Source organism: Oreochromis niloticus, linkage group LG8, assembly GCF_001858045.2.
Source record: "Oreochromis niloticus isolate F11D_XX linkage group LG8, O_niloticus_UMD_NMBU, whole genome shotgun sequence".
NCBI lineage: Eukaryota > Metazoa > Chordata > Actinopteri > Cichliformes > Cichlidae > Oreochromis > Oreochromis niloticus.
In genome coordinates, this window is record NC_031973.2 from 5,918,876 (window position 1) to 5,940,286 (window position 21,411).

General features: G+C 39.1%; 1 long non-coding RNA gene across 2 annotated transcripts in view; it reads left to right on the forward strand.

Moving 5' to 3' along the window:
* Positions 1 to 21,411, forward strand: part of LOC102075756 (uncharacterized) — a 43,524-nt gene that overhangs the window by 18,834 nt on the left and 3,279 nt on the right. For both annotated transcript variants that reach the window (XR_003221264.1, XR_003221263.1), the window contains exons 2-4: positions 3,894 to 4,026; positions 4,150 to 4,192; positions 6,386 to 6,447. This is a non-coding gene — a long non-coding RNA (uncharacterized LOC102075756). The remainder of the gene's footprint in view (positions 1 to 3,893; positions 4,027 to 4,149; positions 4,193 to 6,385; positions 6,448 to 21,411) is intronic.

The window sequence follows — 21,411 nt, forward strand, 5'->3', positions numbered from 1 at the left end:
CTTCTTCAGTCACCTTTCTCACTCATGTGTTCACAGGCCTCTCTGCATTGAATCATACTTGTTATAAATCTCTGTCTCTCTCCCACAGCATGTCTTTTATCCTGTCTTCCTTCTCTCACCACAACTGGCAGCAGATGGCCCCGCCCCTCCCTGAGCCTGGTTCTGTCGGAGGTTTCTTCCTGTTAAAAGGGAGTTTTTCCTTTCCACTGTCGCCAAAGTGCTTGCTCATAGGGGGTCATATGATTGTTTTGGTTAAATGCAGAATTCATGGTTCCATTTACCACATCAATGTGTTAGTTATGCCAGATGTAACGGGATTCAAACCTTCCAACAAGTTCAGCTTTTGTGTCGTCAGTACAGAGGTTATCAAGATGGGTTTTTTTGGCAAATGTGAGACAAGCTTTTGTTCTTTTTGGTCAGCAGCAGTCTTCTCCTTGGAACGCTCAAATGGATGCCATTTTTGCCCAGTTTCTTTCTTGAATCATGAGCTCTGACCTTAACTGAGACATGTGAAGTCTTCAGTTATTTAATGTTAATGTTTTTCTGGGTTCTTTTAGCACCTCCTTTAAAGTTTTCCATGTGCTCTGAGTAATTTTGGAAAGCTGGTCATTCTTGGGAAGCTTCACCACTGTTCCAAGTTTTCTCTGTTTGTGTGAAATGGCTCTCACTGTAGTTCACTGGAGTCCCAAAGCCTTAAAAATGGCTTTGTAACCCTTTCCAGGCTGATCGAGTTGAGTGACTTTGGTTCTCAGGTGTTTCTTCAGATGGTGGCATGATGTATTGCTTTTTGAGATCTTTTAGCGTGCTTCACTTTGTCAGACAGGTTACATTTAAGTGATTTCTTAATTCAAAATGTCTGCCAGTAATCAGGCCTGAGTGTATTTAATGAAACTGAACTCAACTTTCCAAAAAAATGCTATTCACAGTTAATTTATGACTTAAACCCTTAATCAATGAAATCATCATTTAAAAACTGCATTGTGTATTTACTTATGTTATCTTTGTCTAATATTAAAATGTGTTTGATAATCTGAAACATTTAGGTGTGATAAATATGCAAAACACTACAAAATCAGGAAGGGGGCAAAATTTTTCTCATCACTGTGCCTGTGTAATCAGATGCTTTTGCATACCTGTGATTTGAGGCAGATCTCTGACTATATTTTATTAATAGTGAACAGACCCGGAGCAAAGACATCACCCTGTATACCTCCCATTCCACCCCTTTTCATTACTGCCTGATGAGGGTTGGAACATCCCTTAAGGGCTTAGGCAGTGCACTAATAGTGGCTGTCTGGTGACTGAGAAGTCTTGTGCAGAGTGCAGTCACCCATGACATACTGAGCTCTAACCACTCATTCATTCAGCTAGAATGAGTCAACCCCACTAGCAGCAGCACCTCTTGTAAACACAAGTGGTCGTAATGCAAAAAACACTTAACTTTTATAATCATTTAGCACAATAAATCACAAACTGTAGACATTTCAGAGCAATCAAAAACAGCAGGTGTTTAAGAGGCGTTTTTTTTCTGGGAAAAACCACAACTCAGCCGATGAGTAGTGCATGTTATTGCAGCTAGTACATATTAGATAAAGATATATCACATGGAGGGTTACAAAAGCATTAAAAATGGAAAAGAAGATGTGACAGTGCCACTGCTCCTCAGCAGTCATGGCTGCAGATCATACTCTTATTCAAACTCAGCCTGCCATTACTGCGTCTGTTTTTGACATTATCAAGTTGATAAAATCTGTCCACGGACGTTTACGCAGACATGATCTTCTGGCATTGTTTCCACACATTCACATCCAGAAACACACAGACACACAAACACGTGCAGACAAATGCTGAAAACAGTACAGGACTCGGTCGCAGCTGATAATTTCGTTATCTCAGGCCGTGCATGTCTGCACAGGTGTTTGCAGTCATTCTGGCTGATAAGACCACTGCTGTCATTGTCAGGGTTCAGTATCACTTTTGATTCCTGCATTCGTGTTTATTCTTGTGAGATTTGAATTCTTGTTTTAGTTCAGTTCTTCTTGTATTTTTGCGTTTCTTTGGGTGTTTTGGCTCCTGTTTGGATTTCATTGCTATTTTGTTTTTGAAATGTGATTCATATTTTGGGTTCACGTCATCCAAGTGATTTGCTCTGGTTTTTTGTAATATTGTTGTATTTCAGCTCTTGCCTTCTTGTGCTTGTGTCTTCTGCATCCTTGTTCTGACTTCTTGTTTAGTTTTATTCTAAATGTCTTAGTGTTGGTTTTGTGTCCTTTTCCTGTTTTAATTTGAAGGGTCAGGGTGACCTGTAATTACTTTTTTCCTCCTGTGTTCTGCCTTCACCTGTGTCCTATTTCCCATTTGTTATCTGTGAGGACTTGGAGTCTGTATGAACTTTCTAAGTTCAGTGTAAATCCATGAGAAAGTCTTGCTTTTTTTCATCCATGGTTTTGGATTTTGGGTTTCCTTTTGGACTTTTTATGGCTCCTGTGTCCTACATTTTGTAGCCTTCACATTGCATTGCTGCACACAGTTAACTGCAACAGCTTATCTTGTGGAAGTACACTGTAGGCTACTGGTGACTATTTATGAACAGTAACATCCTATATATATACAAAATTCCTTACAATGAAAGACCCTCAAAGACAATCACACAGTTTCCTGATCCGTTACTGATGTGCAAAAGCTTCATTAGCGCAAACTGGTTTGAATTCTCATAGAATACTTCTGGAAAGTAAATGTTTTATTTTATAATGTTATTACTGAAATGTCAAAAGAAAAAAAGTTAATTCTGAGCGTGGGGAATGAGAATGAGAGTGGGTGATTTAAACTTCATTTTATGGCTCCTCTTGTCCACATTTTGAATTGTCTTTGAGCGCAAACATCCAGTATATTAATCACTGGGCACACCAGCTCCTGGCATGGAGCTTCACACATACAGTTTCATGTGTATGTGTCAAAGAGGGACAAGTTGTAAAATGTTGTATAATTAACGCATGAAGAAGCAGTAGAGAAAAAAACATGCAATTATGCAAATATCTATATTCATTCATTTATTATAAGAAGACCCCACATTCATCAGCATTTCAATAAAGATGTTAATTTTTCAGTTGGCTTCGATTAAGCTGCATTTCTTTGCCAGCATGTTCTAAAACAGTTTTTTACTGAGATCATACTGAGGTTTAGCCTCTTCACACTGCTGGAAATGATTCATTTTTAATCACCTCAGAGTTGCTTAGACATACAGTATATGTGACAGGCAGAGGTTGTGCTATAATAAGAAGTTACAGGCCAAAAACTTATAGCCAAATAAAAACCTCTGGTGAAACCAGCAGTATGTGCTTAACCTTGGATTTTTTTGTAACTTAGGTGCAATGGGGCATGCTCTAAACACAATATTGACATAATCAGACCATCATTTACTTTTGGCACTTGTTTTGTCAACTCATAAACTCAACTCATTGAGAGAATAGTTATTTGCTTCAGAATGGCTTGAATGACCTGCAAAACGTCAGCAGATTTTAACACTGATTATTAGAAGTTGAAGTAATTTCTGTGGGAAGAAAATAGCAGTAAATCCACTGACTACTAATCAGTGGTACATTTCTTGTAGCAATCCCTGCGGTAGCCACTAACAATGTGGCTGTCGAAGTGGCACTAACTTTGGACCCAGCTGCTTTTATGGTACAATGTGGGTCCAACATTTTTTGTTAGCAAAAAAGGTTAAGCTAAAGGTTCAACAGGTTTATTGAAACACAAGGTGAGTATTACATGGATTGGTACTTACAGAGCACTTTCTCACTACAAGCCTCATTTATACACACTTGTTCATCAATTCATACATGCTGTTTTCTATGCCGGAGCACTTTTAACCCAATGTTCACACACTCACACAGATGCAACTCAGAGTTCAGTATATTGGCTTTCGACATGCAAGTTGGAGGAGCCAGGGATTAAGCCATGAACCTCCCAATTAGTCAATCACGCACTCTACAGGAGGTAGACTGGCTGTGGCTCAGAATTACAGAGGTTTGTAAAGGTTTGCAATTTTCATTTTGTCCAGTCTTGAATTAATTAATTGTTTTCCATCTTAGGAACTCGAGGCTTCAAGGCTTAGATTAACAAGTTATTCTTTATTTTTTGGAGCTGTAGGTGAACAACAAATGGCACATACATGCTGGCGAGGCAGAACAAGGTAGGTTTAGCTATGGTGAATGGCCTGTATTTGTATAGCGCTTTTTACTAGTCCCTAAGGACCCCAAAGCGCTTTACACAACCAGTCATCCACCCATTCACACACACATTCACACACTGGTGATGGCAAGCTACATTGTAGCCACAGCCACCCTGGGGCGCACTGACAGAGGACATGTTTATATCTTTAGAAAAGGTAGCAAGACACAAACAGTCTGAGCAACTCTAATGAGGAAACAGGTGAGCCGGAGTTAAATGCTGAGGATAAATGATAATGAGACACAGGTGTGCCAGCCTGAGCCTGGAGAAGCCACGCCTATTTGGGGAGGAGCTGAACACAGATGACAAGGCTTTAAAACTAAACAATGAGCTGAAAAAACACCGATATCAGTACAAGCCTTAACTGTATACCTCCCATGTTGTAGCCTTGGAACAGTAAATCATGATTCAGCCACTACTGTGTAAATGTACAGACATTTCTCCACATGATAATGATAATGAATACAGATCATGTATTAATTTGTCTATTTTAGCATCATATCTGTTCAACCTTTTAAATATTGCATCACATAAAAATATTCAGCGCTTCTCGTTTGTACCTTTTCTTATCATATTTATTCAGTCACACAACAAGCCCAGAGCAAAGAGAACAGTTGCCAGGTTCCCACAATGCAATGTGTTGCCCTGTGTTTGTTGACATGGCAAATAAATGGTGCAATTATTTCGTGGTATTTACTTTGCCTCTGTGAGAATGCAGCTGGCATTAGATTTACTGAGACTCTTTACTGTACCGTGTAATAGCGATAGTGAGGAGCAGTTAGACAATGTTAGTGTTGGACATAAATGGAAGATTGTGTCTCTGGTTTTCTTTTTACAGCTGCTTTCTTCCTTGTAGCTTTCTCTCTCGCGCTCTCTAATCTTTTGCTGCTCATCTGGAGAGCATTAGCAAAATTGTCTGTAATGGCAGTGAAGCTGTTTAATTTTGTGATCGTGCAAGGAGACAAAGTGTAGGAGATGTCACATAAGATTTTTAAGATGCTCAGATTAGCTGAGGCCCTTGGAAGGGGTCTAGATAAAGACAGTGTGTCCTGTGAAAGAAACTGGATTTAGGAGATAGTATAGCATCCACAAGAAAGTACTTATATATGCAGACACTTCAATCGAACAGACTCACCCACCTAAAGGTCCCAAAGGGCGAAAAAGATAATAAAAGAAAGAAAGTGGAAATAATTACATGATAGTGGAAAAGGGTATAGCTATTGAATAATAACATAATAATAACATTAAGTTTTTAAAACATTTTTAGAGCCTTAAAGTTGTAGAAATCTGGTAAATCTTCCAAAAAATCGAAATTCTTAATGATAAGAACGAATAATGAAAAGTGAATCAGCACAGCGCTTTCTGTTTGCTTCTCCATCCAATTTCAATATTGGTGCTGAATATAGGCAGCGCTTTATTAGAAACAGATGTAAGCCAACATGTACTGCTCTCCATTGTAATCCAAAATGATCCTCTAAGCAAAGCCCAGCTGATTAGGATTGCTTAAGACTGATACACGTAGAGATGTTTGGTCATTTCAAATTCCATCATTTTGTTTATCTGCTGATATTTTTTTCTTTCAGACGCATGAAACTTACACGGATTTCCCTGAAATTTGTTTAGTTATTTGTTCATTTATCCAGAATGGTTGAAGGGTGTTTCTCCTATCTCTTTTTTATTGTTTTCATTTTCATTTATTGTCATTATAGATGCAGTTATGGCTACATCTCCATGTAACTAATAATCACCCATTAATACCAGTCTGTGAATAAATCAGTCAGGCTCTACCTTTAACTCATTTACATTTAATGCACCATTTACATAAGTTATATGTAAGAAATCATCTAAAAAAACTTGAATTTGCTGGACACTACATGCATTTAGGCATGCAGACATGTCAAGACAACCTGCTGAAGTTCAACCTGAGCATCAAAATGGGGACAAAAGTTAGTGAAAATGGCATGGTATTTCAGGAACTTCTGATCTACTGACATTTCCCCCGATGCAAATATCCAACGAGTAGTTCTGTGGGTGAAATGTCCTAAAGCCAGAGGTCACAGGAGAATGGCCAGCAACTGCCTGATGCTATCATGTCAATATGGGACAAAATCTCTGAGGAATGTTTCCAACACCTTGTTGAATCTTTGCCTCAAAGCAGTTCTGAAGGCAAAGGGGGTCCACACCAGTACGAGTGAGGTGTACCTAATAAAGTGACTGGTGAGTATATAACTGCTAAATAACATTCCACTGTTTCTTTCATAAAAGCTGGCCAAGATAGCTGGATAGCTCAAAACATTTGAAAAATACTACAAATAAAACATAAAATATAAATCACAACAAATACACTGTAAAAAATACTCCAAACATAAAATATTAAAACATTAAGTGGCTTCACAAAAGAAACATCACGGCACCTCTCACCTGTTTTTAAATTCACCAGCAGACAGAGCCGTGTTTAAATTTAGATCTTTCTGTAAATTGTTCCTTGTCTAATGTGCAGAAGTAAGAAAATGCTTTTTCCCAGATCTGTCAGAACTCTGCATCAAAAAGAGGCCATCTAGAGAAGTCTACCTGGTAACTGCTGGGACAGAGAAGGGCACGGATATAAGCTGGATCTTTACTTAAAATGAGTTTATAACAAATGTAAAGAGCAAAAAAGTATAATGGTGCAATCTATTAAGCAGAGGACTTTAATCTGGAAAAGCAGGGTTTGTACCATGCAGGCCCCGAAGTCGTGACAGATTTTGTCTGTTTTTAGGCTACAGTCCTTTTTTCTTTTTCTTTTTTTTAAATTAAATTAAATTAAATTAAATAATTGAAGATGCTCTTTTAAAGATGATTTTACAACATATTCAATGTTAAATATTTTCAATAGAATCAATATTTTTTGGTATTTAATCTCTTGTTTTCAGGAATCTAAGGAATTATCCAAGTGACCTTTACATGCATAATTTCAGAGTCAGTAGGTGGACATAAATGATGCACTACATGAATATAGATCAGCAGTCTTATTGATGCACACACGAGCACACTCAGCGACTGGATTTCATTCATTTTCATGTGATATTCATAAGAAACAAACAAATTAAATAAAAAAAAAACCAATGTCTACAAACTATAAGGGAACAGAAATGATACATGCTCCTGGTGTCATGAGTAGATACAGTTTACATGAAATATAAAATAAGCAGTTAATGTTATAACCGTGATATAATTCTTCCATATCGCATAGAAGATGCGATTTTTCTTTCTACCTCAGTACAGGAGTTAAATACAGGTTATGTGTAAAACTCAGCACCTGGGCATGGACACCGCTTCCACAGACATGAATGGGCCTCTCTCAGGAGCTCAGCCAGCAAGGTACTGTGATAGGATGCCACCTATGCAACAAGTTCAGTCGTGAAATTACTACCAGCTATTCCACAATCAATAGTTAGTGGTATTATAACAAAGTGGAAGTGATTGGGAATGATAGCAACTCAGCTATGAAATAGTAGCCCACATGAAATTATGTATAATGTCCAACTTTCTCCAGTGCCAGTCACCACAGACCTCAGAACTTCATGTGGACTGCAAAGTGTCAAAGGTGTGTAAAGCACGCCACGACCGGACTTTAGAGCAGTGTAGATGCCAGACTTCTCTGTCATCCGATGGTCCGGTCAGGTGGTTGCCATGAGAACAGTAATTGTCTAACTATATTGTGCTAAGTGTAAAGCATGATGGCAGGGGGATTATGGTGCAGGAGTTGTGCTCAGCACCTTAGTTCCAGTGAAAAGCACTCTTATTGCTTCAGCATGCTAAGACACCTTGGACAATTTCATGCTCCCAACTTTGTGGGAACAGTTTGAGGACGGCCCCCTTCCTGTTCCAACATGACTGCACACCAGTGCAACAAAGCAAAGTCCATAAAGACATGGATGAGTGAGTCTGGTGTGGAAGAACTTAACTGGCCTGCACAGAGTCCTGACCTCAACCCAAGAGAACACCTTTGGGATGGATTGAAGCAGAGACTAGGGCAAGCTGGGCCTTCTCATCCAACATCATTGTCTGACCTCACAAATGCACTTCTGGAACACACTCCAAGTCTTATGGAAAGCCTTCCCATAAGACTTGAAACTGTTAGCTACAAAGCAAATACCCTTTGCAAATAGCTGCAGAGGGTGGGCTGACATCATATTAAACCCTTTGGATTAAGAATGGGATGTCACTCAATTCATTTCAATAAGGAGAGATCATTTGGAATAATTGGACATGATTTTATTGAGGTAGCAGAACAGAATCCCAGCAGTGATCGGATTTAAGACAGGACCCCCCGGAGTGCAGACACTGGTGGAGGTGAAGATGAAGACTGAGGCTTGAATAGAGCTCCATCTGAGGTGGAGATGGGGAGGAGGCGAGTTGCACGAATGAGAGTCTGAAAGGAAGAATGACAGAGAGCAGAGATTTAAACCACGTGAAGCGGAGCCTGATTGGCTCAAGGAAGGAGGCCAAGGACAAGATGGGACTGCAGTAATGATGTCAGTATAGAGATTGACAGCATGGGAAAGAGGTAGTCATGTTAAGAACAGGAAAGCAGCCAAACACCTAGCAATGCAAGCAGATGAGTGATTACAGATCTTCCTTATTGACCTTAGCAATGAGGTCATATGTATGTGAATGGTTACCTAATCAGTCTTCATACAAACTGTGCTCAGGGCCAGGGTCACATTGGTTATTTTACCAGTTCGTCTCCAATTTACACTGCATTTTATCATTTTCACCAAAATTTCTGATATGTGCATGCTGATGTGCACATATTTTCATGCCTATGGTTACTATTGACCATGCAGTCATAATTCTCCTAAAAGAATTATGCTATATATTTTTGGAAACTTATTGATAATACAAACAAAAAATATAGTATTGAGGACAGAAGTAAAAGGAAGGGAAAGACAAAATCAAAGAAACAGAGAGGTGAGAAGACAAAACTAGGCATGGAAATGGGCCAACATTCCCAGAAATTCTCCCAGATCATCTATTAGATTTCACTTACAGTACATGCACACTCTGAGAATATGGTCTTATCAGCTGTGATAACACTAAAGTTGGGTAACTTTGAGACTGTTGGCATTTCTCTTTGAGCACATTTGAGGACCATGGTGATCTAAAAATAGAAGCAGCACCGAAAGTGCTCCAGAGCTGTGCAAGAACATAGCAATGAGCGGTGCACTGGCTAATTGAATAATAGTTATGGCTTTTGTCCCAGAAATTTACAGTTTACCTTGTTTGTTTGTTTGTTTTTTAAAAATAGGTTTAGATTACTGAGTGCGGAGGGCTTTTAGATCTTTGATAGTGGAATGATGGACTCTATCAGTGTAAAACCGGCTCCCTGAGCTTTCATCTGTTCCTGTAATTTGGCCACATTTTTTGCCTTCAGTTGACAATAATATGGATGGATGTTTAATATTTAATAAGTAGAAGGGGGGAATTATAGCCACTGGCCCCTGGAGCCAGACCTCTTTCCTGTACTTTTGCTGATTTGGCAGGATGTACTCAGCCACTTAGCCACTCAATTACCACTAAACACTAAACAGCTACTGAGATCCTTTTTTTTTTTTTTTCCAAAGGACACGCACCAGCACAGTGGTGAAGTTCACATACATTACTTGCATACCACTGATACAAAATGGACAGATGGGAATAAAGACACTTGTAGTTTCTTGAGCTTACACCAGATGTTTGCTTTTAAGTGACATAAATCTAAATTGGCTTTTTATGGTGAGAACAGTTAATGGGCCGATGGTCACCAATGTAAAGTAACTGGGAGTTGTTGCCATTTAAAGCCTGGACGCATATAAAGATGCTTTGCTGAATTATAGGGAAATAAGATGAGAGATTCTTTGCAACGACCTCGGTCGTTTTGCAGAGCAGGACATCATGTAAGGTGGCATTTATAGCACACATATAGCGCTACCATTATATGACCTCAGGAGCCACCAGTGTTCAGGCTTACAAAGAAAAAAAAATGATTGTGGGTGATTTCACATTCATCAGACTCTGCAGGTGTGTGCTGCATTTTAAAAAATGTTAGTTTTTAAAGTCCATTTTGTTGCTGAAGAGTGAAAGCTTAAGAATACAATACAGGCACCATATAATGGCTTATATCAATTAGCTTTCTTTGTGTCCCATTTTAACGTACTTTGGTCTCTGATTGTATTCATTCACCACAGCATGGTTCACAGGTCGCATGTAGAGCTGTCTGCCATAAAAGACTGACAGACAAAACCGGATTTCTCACAATCAGAGCTGAAAGCCAGCCTACCCCAGGCATATGTTTTTTATACACTAGTCCACTCTGAGATATACTGTAGAGCTATTTTACAAAGCTTCTCAGTTGTAGAAATGTAAAAAGCAAAAGAAAAGGTTTATATTAAAATAAAATGCTTGCATATGTTTTAAGTATTCAAAGATCATGATGATATCTGACTTTGAATACAAAGCCAAAAAAATCAATGGTTGCATGGTAATTGCATTGAATTTTTCGTTGGTAGAAATCTATTGCAAGCAGTAGCGGCAACCAACAAGTCGTCCACAGGTTGACCAGCTGGTTGCTGCATGTACCATCTGCTCTTGAGCCAAAGAAAACTGGCTGGAGTTCGGTTCTTAGAAAATATTTTCTCACTTCAAATTTTATTCTCATATGCTTAAAAGTTAGGTTGCTTTTTTTTTTTTTTTTTTTTTTTTTTACATGGGAAGAAGCAGTTTCAGATCAGGATCTAGTTTGCTTTCATAGCATGTCTTCTTTCAGATTAGTCATATGAAAATGTCCAAAAAAACACATTTACAATTGTATTTTATTACAGTGGGTTTTCTTTCTGATGATTTATGCAGCTTATTGCACATTATCACCTCATTTGCATGTTAGGGATGTGTGTAGGGACATTACCTGCTCTTACTTTAAATTTATAACCTGAAATACTCATTTCTAATAAAAATGTATGGAGTTTTGATAGATACTGCCTCATTTTTGTTTTCACAAAACATGAAATGTTCAGAAAACATCAAACAAAAAATAATTCATTGAATGTATGGTGTCAACTGGAGAAGTTTCATTATGATGTCAACTGATCTTGTCTTTGTTGCCATGTAAAATATGCCCAATTTTCCCCCTTTTTTCCGTTTTTCTCTGATTTCTCCTCTCTGCTTTTATGCACATAAAATGTGTGCAATGGAAGAACATTAGTAGTCAAAAGCAGACAATGATGTCTGACATGTGTCACTTTGTGATATGCAATAAAGACACAAGGCTTCTGTGTGGGCCTGCAGGTCAGTGAAGCTTTGAAGAATCATCCGTCGACCTCATAGTGCCAAGAAAACTAATAAAAGCCAGCTGCAAATACCAGTGTGGGTTTTGTTCAAGAAACAACAGATATTGAAGGTGAAGGATGAAGAGTATGATGCTGTTTTTAATTAATCTGCAGTACCAGCACCATAGAAATTTAATTTTGGACCAGCTGATATTAGCTTTGTCTGTCTCAGTTTTGATAAACAACAAAAACTAAATTTAAAAAAAAAAAGAAAAGAAAAGAAAACTCATAACTTAGGATTTCAGCATTTTATAATGCTATCCTTACGCTAGGAAAATAGTGTTTGGAGACCTCAGCACAACATAAATTACTGTGACCATTTGTTGCCTTTGAAATTGCTGCTTTGAAAATAGGGACCAACCATCTTCAGTCTGCTATCGGTTTGTGATTGACTGGGGTCCACTTGGCAATTACCTGAAGTCTAATTGTGATAATATGGTGATTGTTACTTTTGTGAAAATTGCAAATCTGTTTCTACACACAGAAATTCATAGTAAACACTACTTACTTACAGAATCCAGGCAGAACCTCATTGATATAAAACAGAAATTCAGAAATTCAATAGTGACATAGTTACTGTACGACATACCTTTTTTGCTACTCTTATATGAGGATTTAACCAGAATATACATTTAGCAAAAAGGTGAGTAGAGTCTCATAGAGGTGGATTAGAGATGAGTTACAGTTCTTGGTGCAGACTGACTGCAGAGTGTTGGCAATCTTTATGCATTCATAAATTAGATGGCAATTATTTACAAACTGTGATCGCAGTCAGTTCTGTTGCAGTTGTTTGGGAGCTGGTTGCCTCCCACTATGCAACCCGGCTGTCCAGAGGTTGAGGGTGCAACACCCTCAACCTCTGGATGAGCAGTTGGTTGCTGCTACTGCTTGCAATTGATTTCGACCAGCAATAAATTCAATAGAATTATGAGGCAACCATTGATTTTTGTTTTGCAAGGTGGTTTCCATCCTTTGTTTTTTACTCTGGTGTGACAGAGACACAAGGCTTTTATCCTTTGGGCTGTCAGTTCACATTAACTAATTAGTCATTTGTTCTATAAAACATGCAAATACTGTGAAAAATTGCCAACATAGATCTCCTGTAGAGCAAAAGATAATGTTTTATCTGATTAGCAGTCCAAAACTGACAAAAATATTCATTTGACTATGATGTAATAAAAGGAATTATCTGACATTTGAACTAACACCCCATCCTCCAGTTTTGTTGCAATAAATTAATTTCATTTAGTCAATATCTGCAATTCTTTAAGCTTTAGTTCTACAGATAAGACATATTTGAAGTCTAATGGATCTCCATTTGATTATTACAAGCTTATCATTTGCTATTTAACATTTTATTCATCTGTAGCATTGTTCTTGCTGAATGAAAACTGTGGAGCCACAAGTCTCTGAACCCTACTTCAATACTTGATACTTGTTCCACACTAATGTACAGTAGATAACTCTTTGTGACTGCTTCTGCCATAACCACACGCTTTCATCCTTTCCTCTTTGTTTGACCCTCTCTCCTCCTTGTTTTTTTTTCTCTCTCTCTCACTGTCTGTCTCTTCAAGATAATTTACAGTTGGACATTAGCCATCCTAGTACTCTCACTCACTCCCCTAATCACTTACTGGACCTGCTCCAGTGCATCAGTGCTAGCCTTCAAAAATGTCTGCATTGCAGGGGAGAGCTGCTGACAGAGAGGGATGGAAAGATGTGAGGGAGGTTAATTTACAGTATGTGTTAGGGGAGAAAAAGGCTTGTTTTTGCCTTTGGCTGACTGACATTTCATTGGAGGTGTAGATGCAGTGGGATGCTGTAGGGTTACATCTTAGAATAGAAGCTTTAGCTGTGCCAAGCGCTGGCGACTGAGATATCAGAATTTACATCACACTGTATATGCAGGTTTATCTTTAATGGAAACACAGAGTGGGAAAATCTTTTGCATGTTTAGGACTACTTAAATTATTTACACTTTCCTTTTTATTGTATTTTAAATCAGTGCATGTTTTTTCAGTAATTAGATTTACTGGATTTAAAACCATAACATGACCTTTAATTCACACTGGGGCAGTTTGCAGTGTGAGACTGTGAAGAGTCAGCACCTCAAAGCCTGAGGCCTTTGTTTTCTACCGGATTGCTGACACTGGGTTTACAGGAAAATGTAACCATCTTTGTCCACAAGGAATGGGATTGATCGTGAGATTGATTTGACCTCAGACTTTGCTGTTGAAGGGAAAGCTGAACCGAAAGGCAAAACCTTTGACTTACCTGTCATTTTCCATTCCAGCCCTCACCTATGATCATGAAATGGGTAGTGACCAAAAAAATGAGGTCACAGAGAAAGCCCAGTCACTTAGCAGAAGGTGGCTTGCCCAAACTTTAGAAGGAGCTCGAGTATAGTAGCTGCTTCATGGCTAAAGGTTCGTGATGTGTCTTGATGTGTCTGATTGTGTTCATATGAACGCAGCGTTTTCAGTGGGAGAAACGTTTCGTCACTCATCCAAGTGACTTCTTCAGCATTTTATAAGGTTGGGGAAACCTGCAGTCAGGTGAGACTGAAGAAGTCCCTTGGATGAGTGATGAAACGTTTCTCCCACTGAAAACGCTACGTCCAGATGAACAGAATCAACCTTTTGGGGGTTCATGAGGTGGTTTGAGTATTGGATTCGAATACCTCCTGGATTTCTCTATTGAGGTCATCCTGGCACAACTGATTGGGAGGGAACCACAGAGTAGAATCTCAGTTCACTGAGGAGATTATATGGATCATCTAGCCTAGGAGCATTCAAGATCCCATGGGAGGAACCAGAGATGATGCTGAGGAAAATGAACATCTTGCTTCTCTCTTGCCGCTGCCACCAGATTTTGTAGAAGTGGAAAAAGAAATGGACAACTGCTTTTTGTTTTTCATTATTACTTCAAAGTTTCAATTACACTACATCCATAGTGTTTGCATTCCTAAAGTTTAGTCTCTTTTCCCAACCATAATTTAGTATTTCTGAAGTTTATTACAAAACAAAATGCTTTTTGTTGTCATTCTAGTATAATTCAATCAGAAATATTGTATTTTATTCTATATTGATTTACAGTAGAACACAATTTATCTTTTTGGAAAACAAAACCTTTTAGTCCAAGAAAAGGTGAAAAGGACGTCATGGAGTAAGAAAAGGGAAAAAAAGACAAATGCATGAGCGAGCCAAAGAAGATTAGATGTGCACAACGGGGCCTGACTGCATCATACTGTGCACAGTCATGACCTGCTGGCACTCGGGGCTCCCTGTCTGCTTTGAATCTCTGATCTTTTTTATTTTCCTGGCAGTCTGCAGAGGCCAAATTGTCATGTCAGTAAAGCCTGTATGTTCTCTACGCTGCTTTTATTTTCTTGTGGTTTTGAATGTGAATTACGGCCTGCACGGGCATGCAAACAAACAAGGATTTCATGGGTGCAGCACTTTGATTAGTCCACTCCCTCTGGTTTGTTAATAACCGATGCAAATAAGAATTGTGTGAAAATATGGACACAATCAGATTAGAAGCTGATACACTGCCCTCCGACTGTGCTGTAGAATTCTTTTATTTGGCAGTATGTTCCCCCTACCCCAAAGTGTGAATGGTGTATCTGATGGTAATAAATTAGATCTCAGCTGGAACCACTGAGATCTAAACAAGGGAACACATCCCAACAACAAAGAAATTTTGTTTTGGCTGCAACACGCCTCAGAAATTAAAGCTCACATTTTACCTCCACAGTGTTTCCTCCGCTGCTTTTTGAGTCTTGTTTTCTCAAGCTTGAGTGCAATCAGAGACATCTGTAGAGAAATGGGTGCACAGTAAACGTAATGATGGAGCAGAACAGCCTGTGTTTGTTTTGGCTTCAGGTTGTAGATGGGCTGTATGGCATCTGTGATTCAAAGGGCGCATGACAAGAAATCTGATAGCTTTAAGTCTGAATTTGTAACATAGTAGATGGTTTGTGTCTGTCTATAATAAAGTATCTTAAAATGAGTAAAATTGACAATAGTTAAAAAACAAATTAGCATGCTAGTAAAATAAATGGGAAAATGTTTCAACTCTCCTTTACAGAAAAGATGGAAGCCTTTTATTCTAAAGTATTCGTGTTTTTTGTGAAATGAATGGATTTTGTGTGGAAATCAATGCTGGTTTGATTGGGTCTCAAAAATCTGAAACCAGAGAGTAGCTGGAAAATCTCTGAGGCACAAAACCTAAACTGAGATTGCTTTCGCTGAGTAGCTTTTAATTATACGTTAACTATGGGCGATCATGGCTCAAGAGTTGGGAGTTCACCTTGTAATTGGAAGGTTGCCGGTTCGAGCCCCGGCTCGGACAGTCTCGGTCGTTGCGTCCTTGGGCAAGACACTTCACCTACCGCCTACTGGTGTTGGCCAGAAGGGCCGATGGCGCGATATGGCAGCCTCGCTTCTGTCAGTCTGCCCAAGGGCAGCTGTGGCTACAACTGTAGCTTGCCTCCACCAGTGTGTGAATGGGTGGATGACTGGATGTGTAAAGCGCTTTGGGGTCCCTAGGGGGGACTAGTAAAAGCGCTATACAAATACAGGCCATTTACCTTAACTTAATATAAAGTCGAGTTAAAAGAACAACATTAAATCAAGTCTGTGTTTGGTCTGGCATCCCTCTGCCATTTCGATTTTTTGGCATGGTTTTATTATCTTGGGGCTCTTCCCAAAGTTGTTCTGAGGGTTTAATCTGTCTTATTGTTTTATATCTCTACATGTAATCCCTCACTGACGCCAGAAAGCTGTTTGCATTTGTGTGACAGATTCTTAAAACATGCAAAATTTTATCTCACTGGCTCCAAATTTTGGCCGTATCTATATTTTTATTCCTGGAATTAAAAAAAAATGTATTGGCCCCAAAAATTCAGCACGGGCCAGGTTCTGATTTTATCCTATTCAGCGATTCACAGATTGAAGGACTCATACATGCATTATACTTTTTTACCTAATGAGGAACAGCACTTTCAGCACCAGAAAGATACTTTTAGATCCAATAAAGTCCACTTTAACATAAGCTTGTCTCGCTCAGGGCTCATATGTTGAAGTCCTAGGCCTTAGACACTCATCGAGCCAGTAGCAGTTCCATTACCCTCAGCCTCTCAGCCTGAGGGCTCGCTGTGAGGTAATAACAGCTTCATTGTTACTTACAGAAATACAGTTATGTTGCAGCATTCTTGCTGTGCTGGTTACTTGTGTTTTTGTGGAGAGAGAGATTAAAAGCATTGTAATTTGATGCTGAGACAACACAACAGATGTTTTTGCAAAATCTCCTTCCACTTCTCAAAGGTTGAAGTATTTAAAATGATGCTAAGGAAAAGACTAGAGGATTTAAGATTTAGACATTGTGTCACCTAATGAAAGATTATTATCTTAAAAGTCTAATTCATCCACGAACAAACCCTTTTCCAGTCATGCTAGCACAAATGAAAATTGGTTTGGTGATGAAAGAAGCAATAAATTTGGCAATTGGAGAGACTGTTTGCATCAGTCTTTGTGGGTCTGATCACAGTGTCACCTGTGAGGTGTTCTGGGCATGTCCCACCATGAAGAGGGCCCAGAGCAGATCCCCAGGACACGCTGAAGAGATTATTTCTCTTGGCTTGCCTGGGAAGTCCTTCTTCTGTAGTTGAGTATTTTTACATTGTGTGTAGGTAAAGAAAAAACATGAATAGTTCTTTCTATTGCATATAAAGAAGCTACCTATTCAATAAGGTCTTAAGCTGCGTCCACAAAGGAAGTGACACGCCAAACAAAGACAACAGAAAGTCAGCGGCACTGGGCAACTTAAAACAACTACAATAAAAGAAACCCTCCCAGAGTGAGCAAGTCCCAAAATGAACTTTTCTCTACTTTCTCTACTGAAACAACTGCTAACTGTCAGCTTCAATGCAATGCGTGATGAGCATATTCCTGTGTGGTAATTTGTGGCACTCATAAAAGCCCGGAGACCAGTCGGCGATCCTGTGACAACTTCCGGTCACTAGGAAAAAATGTGTATTCTGCAGCTGGTGTGCAGGTGGTTTCTGGGTGCGGCTGGATGATATCGCAGAAAAGATGTCCCATCAAAAACTTCTTTGTGATTTCTTTGGTCCCCAGCAGGTCATCTGTCGTCATCCATAGTTTGCATGGAAAACACTGATTTGTCTGCAAATAGACATCGGCTGAAATTTGACATTCATTTTTTAAAGGAAAGTTATAGGAATTTAACATATTTTTCAAAATATTCTGTTATATTTCAGGAATATCTTAAGGCTTTTATATTCACTTTAGTTACCACATTTCTTACCACAAGCACAGTTTTCCTGCATTCCTTTTTAAGGTAATTTAAAATTCATTATGCTAAGCTTGTAACCACTATTTAGCAACCACTATTTGGTTTTTTTTGTTTGTTTTTTTGTTTGTCAAGTTCTTGGCTATCCTCAGAAAACAATGTACTTTGCATAATGAGATTTGTGTTTGTTTGACACACAGACAAAGATCTTAAGGATCCAAAGCTATTCCCTGCTGAGGTGAGCGGACTGACCTGTAGTGCATAAACATGAGCACCAGGCCAGCTTAGGACTAAAATAGGAGGATTTTTAATGATTAATTTCCAGGCTGCTGTGAACATGGATGCAGGAAGTCTTCTTTGGAGGACATGTACTCATTTTGTTCTACTTCACTATGAATATCAGGAAGGACTTATCGGTCTTGTCTCTGTGGTAAATCCTCTGCACCTGCAGCGCCTTCCTCAAAGAGACGCTGATGGAGCAGCACTTTGATCCTCTGCTGTCAAATCAGAGCAGCCGGCGACCCTGTTTAAGGGAGTGTTAGTGTGAATATGACGAGTGACGTACATTTGCGGCATAGATTGTGTGTATGTCTGTGCCACTTTGTGTGCTATGAATACATAAACACACACCACAGGGAGTTTAAGACGTGGACTTATTATTCTGTGCTAGCCGCCATAAACCTTGCCTTTACACAGCAGCCATTTGTTTCTGTATTATAAGGAAGTCACACAATGTTGTGTTATGCTGTGAAGTCATGGCATTATTTCTTTTAGCTTGTGCTACGATTGCAGTTATTCCGATTATAAAATCTGCTGATTTTTGCTTTTTCTTTATGGTTTAATTTTTATATCTTTATATCCCATGTCCAACATGACTGGACTTGTTGTCAGCTTGTTGTATTTTGGTTATATTTCTATATAAAAGCAAGCACCCGTGCCATGCTGCAGCTAAATTGTTGTCTTGCTGAAGCTACGTCAGTATTTGTGGGGGAATTTTCTGTGTAAGATCTGTGAGTGCTTTGGCTGCGCACTGTAAATGTAGAAGGCAACAAATCTGAGATTTTTGCCAAATTATCACAGTCAGTCATTACATTATCGCAAAGAGATTGCATCTAATTGCCAGCTTGAACCTATTTGTGACAGGGCGTGGTCTGCGGTGCCGCTGCAGGGGAGGCGGACACACCTGAGCGGCATCCGAAATCACGCCTCGCCGGCATAAAGAGCCTGCACTGGGTCCTGTCGGTTGTTGGAGTGTTCGGCTGAGCTGAAAAGCTGCAGCCCTGAGTGTTAATAAAGATTATGCTGCAAAGCGTGTAAATGTCATCAGGTCTGCTGTGGATCATTTACACTATTCAGTCTCAGCAACCATTGAAAAAGCAACAAGATCACAATTCATTGCACATATCCACAATAATTTGGTTGTGCCCCGGTCTCGACCCACAGCTTTCTCCAGTGTGACTGTAGCATTGCTGGCACAGTGTCTCAGCCTGTAGGTAAGTCACCTTCTTTAGTCTGGACCAAACTATCTCAACAAATATTAGATTGCCGTAGAGTTTGGGCAAATTTTTTTTTTGGGTCACCCCATCCCCTTTCAGAATTTTTTGATCAAATGACAGCAAATCTACCGTTCCCACCAGAATTAATGTGGTTTGTATTAACTCTAATCATTGAAGGCTGGGCTGTTATTCACTGGTGAACATCTAAACATAACTTTTAAATATCACTATTTTAACATGGCTGAGCATGTTGATGCGAGTTTTTTTTCTAGAATAAATGCATAAACCAGTACTTAACGGTTAAAGGCAAAATCCCTAATATTGTTTTTTATGTCTATTTGTGATGCCAAAACAGCTCTTAGTAGTTGGGACATGGAGAGGAGCTCTCCGGCAGTGTCCAGGGCGGTGTGATGTTGGCAGAGGATCCTTTGGGTGCGTGCTTTGGGCTGGGATTTCCCTGTATTGGATTGTCCCTGGCACAACAAACACATGCTGGATTGGATTTAAACTTGCTGGTTTGAAGGCTGGATCAGTGCTTTGGGGTCTGATGCCTTGAGCAGATTGTTCTACTATGGGAAACTGCTGCCATTGGGGGAGCGTGCTTTGTTGAAAATGATGTTTAGTTATGTTCCAAGTGTATAAGTATAATACAAAGCAATAGTGCACAAAACTCCAAATGTAAAGGTATAAAAACAAATACTTGCTGACTTTTTTGGGGGGGAATTAACACACGGATACAGTGATGATTGCTCATAGTCAAAACATGTGTGGCTTGCCTGAAAAGGAAATGTATAATATAGTGGGTGCCAGTATTCTCTTTTTTTCATAATTGTCATAATTACACTTGAGTAAATACCAACAAACAAGGTTTCCCAGCTGAACAATGTGCTGCGCAATATAATATAGTGGTTTTAATGCTGAGGCTAGCACACCATCTTCTAGCAGAGAAGACATCTGTTTGTGTTCCACAGCACAGATCTGTATATACATATATGCTCATCACAGCTACAAAGTAAAGGGATTTCCCAATAGTACACAATAACCCAGGCATGTGTTTGAGGCACAGTTTTGCAGAACATACAGGCCTTGTAAGTGCTGCCAGGAGCCGGGCTTGCATGTGGGTTCCTGACGCATTGCAGAGGCAAACAAGTATTGGACATGCCTCTGTGCTCACACACAAACACACACACACACACAGACACACATATGGTGTAGCATTACAGAAATTACACAAACATCCATACTCATGATTGTGTGTTATCATACTCTCTTCCCACTTGTCAGTCACACGCTCATGCACTGAGACCATGCATTATACGATACTCAGGTTGGCAGAAGAAGGAAGGTGATAATAGAGGAATCGTTGAAGCTTTATATTTCTTCAACTAGGAAGATTAGAATGCAGAAGACCGCAAGAGCAAAAGCAGAGGTGATGAAGGAGCTTCTATAGCTGCTTGAAAAAAGTGAAGTTAGGTAGGATACAACCCAAAGTGTTCTCTGGGTTTAAAGGGCTATTTGGTTGATGTGATATTTATTGATTTCACTGTCACGTGCATGCAGAATGAGCTTTTTTAAAATTATTTTCCATGTATTTATTGTTTTTGATGATCACTCAGAGATGTCTGCGTCTCACAATGGAGGTGGATACAGTTTCTCAAAATGAGGCTAAAAACAATAAAATCTCATATTAAGGGTAGAATAAAAAACATAAGGGAAATGGAAATGCCATAATCAATACGAAATCAGCAGATGGCTAAATTAGTACTTATGGTTTGATGAAGAATAAAATGCATTTCTAATAGAGTATTTGTATTACTATTATTGTAAATTGCCTTTTGATTGGAGTGGTACTGCAATAATTACATTCTTGTTTACATTAAAAATGTGTATATTAAGACTTTCACTTGTTACAATAAAGGAATGAGGTGATCAATTAAAGGTATATAAAGCTTTACGATGGTATGACATTTATTGCTAAGAAGTAATGTAACAGCAAAGAAAGTTTATATTCTTTCAATCACAGATGT